Here is a 2,110-nt window from a genome sequence, read left to right as displayed (position 1 = left end):
CCAAGCTGTTTTTATTACTATAGCTTTATAACACAGCTTGAAATCTGGTATTGTAATTCCTCCTGCACTATTCCTTCTGCTTAGGATGGTTTTTGCTATTTGGGGTCTTTTATTGTTTCACATGAATTTCTGGATTGCTTCATCTATTAAAAAATGGTGTTGGGATATTAATGGGTATTAGAACTAGGGAAATGAAAGGGAACATTAAAATTGAGAGACAAAGGATAAAAAGACAAACGACTCCAAAAGCAATACTTGCAAAACCATTTAGTGTAAACCAACTGAACAACTCATGGGGGAAGTGGGGAAAGGGGAGAGGGGAGGGGTGGATGAGGGAGGAGGTAAAAAACAGTACAAGGAATGTACCTGTGGCCTAACATATGTAACTGTAACCCCTCTGTACATCATTTGGACAATAAATAAGAAATTTTTAATAAAAATGTTAAAAAATAAAAGTGTCTAAGTATAAAAGTAAATATAAGAGACAGGATAACAAAATCAAAAACCTAGCAACGGGATAAACCAAAGGAAAAACTAAAATAACTTCAAGCTGGGCATTAAAAAACCAAAAGAAATTTTGTAGGAGAGAACTCAGTGGGGCAAGGGGTGGAGGGAAGTGGGAGAAAATAAGGGAGGAGGGTGCTTTCGCCGCCGCTGGGGAGCAGAATGCTGCAGCAGCTGGCGTGTTTGCCACCTGCCTGCCTGCATGCCCACCCTCTGGTCCCGCGCCTGTGCATCCCAGCCCCTCTGCACCTAGGGACCCGACTCGCTTGGGAGCATACCTGCTATGAGCTGGCTTTGATTCTGAAAGCCATGCAGCCGCCAGAGTCTGCTGGAGCTTTGAAACGTACAGTAGAAGCCCTGCTGGACTGAGGAGCCATCGTGAGGAACTTGGAAAACTGAATGAGAAAGCACTTCCTTTCAAGATGTATGCCCACAGTCAGCAGCACCGGAGAGGCGGGTATTTCTTGGTGGATTTTTATGCCCCTACCACAGCTGTGGACACCGTATTGGAGCATTTGTCTCGAGAGACTGATGTGATTAGACCAACTATTGTAAAACACCCTCTGACTCAGGAAGTAAAAGAGTGTGAAGGCATTGTCCCAGTCCCACTTGAAGAAAAATTATATTCCACGAAGAAGAGAAAGAAGTGAAAAGGTTGACTGGACATTTGCTTTCCGTTTACTCATCACACCTGAGCTGTGAGGATGAGTAGTTGCGAGCCTGCCCTTTATCTTAACTGTGTTTTAGCTCTAGATCCCTTGCTATGAGAGGTGTGGGAACTGCTTGCCCATGGCTGCTCTGGAATCAATCAGTGGTAGCAGCTGATGATTCTTGATTTCATTTTCAACAGTGTGATTCCTTCATCGGTGAGGATTTTCCTTTTGGAATAGCCATACTGCTTTGCACTGCAAGCTGGTCACTGTATAAACAAAAATCATAACTCCCTATGTTGTATGGAGAGCAGAGGTCAGAGTGATAAACACCGTTTTCCAAAAAATAAAAAAATAAAAAAAAATAAGGGAGGAGGTACCGATATTCCACAAAATATATGTTAATTATCTTACTTATGTAACTGTAACGCCCTCACATCACCCATAAAATAAAATGAAACAGTAATTTTATAAGTGTGAAAGTAAGAGGATATTGGTATGCTTTGCTCATTGTTTTCTTTCAGTGTTCCTGATATATGATAATACTCTATCAAAAGTATTGTGGAATAAATAAACCAAATGAATGCAGCAATTAATAAATGTCATTTCCCTTCTTATTCCTAGATTTTGTATTTTTATGTAAGAATTTCTTAAACGAGTAAGGTCAGATTTGACTCTATAGCGTTATTAGAGTTCTTCTGCCTGAGGCCAGATGAGTTTCTCCACAGGTTCAGGGGGAAATCCCAGATTGATGAAGGCACAGGCTGGTCTGGAAAGGATATTCTCCCAACCTGGCTGCTCTATCATGATGATTCCTTTGGAAAAGTTATGGAGTTGAAAAGCTTATAAGCCTAGGAATTGGGGTATTTTGGGGAGCATAAATTCATTGATCAGGGTGATATGTGTGGGACATCTCAATTTTGTAAGAGAAGATAATAACAATGAAGCTCCAAGTT

The 2,110-nt window shown here is 40.9% G+C and overlaps 1 pseudogene; it reads left to right on the top strand.

The window, feature by feature from the left end:
• The first annotated feature begins 666 nt into the window (after positions 1-666).
• LOC125348501 lies at positions 667-1,352 on the top strand (annotated as a pseudogene).
• Positions 1,353-2,110: the final 758 nt, after the last annotated feature.

The sequence above is a fragment of the Perognathus longimembris genome, chromosome 1 (assembly GCF_023159225.1).
Source record: "Perognathus longimembris pacificus isolate PPM17 chromosome 1, ASM2315922v1, whole genome shotgun sequence".
NCBI lineage: Eukaryota > Metazoa > Chordata > Mammalia > Rodentia > Heteromyidae > Perognathus > Perognathus longimembris.
Note: the sequence above shows the minus strand (reverse complement) of the source record. Positions and strands in the feature narration are given on the sequence as shown.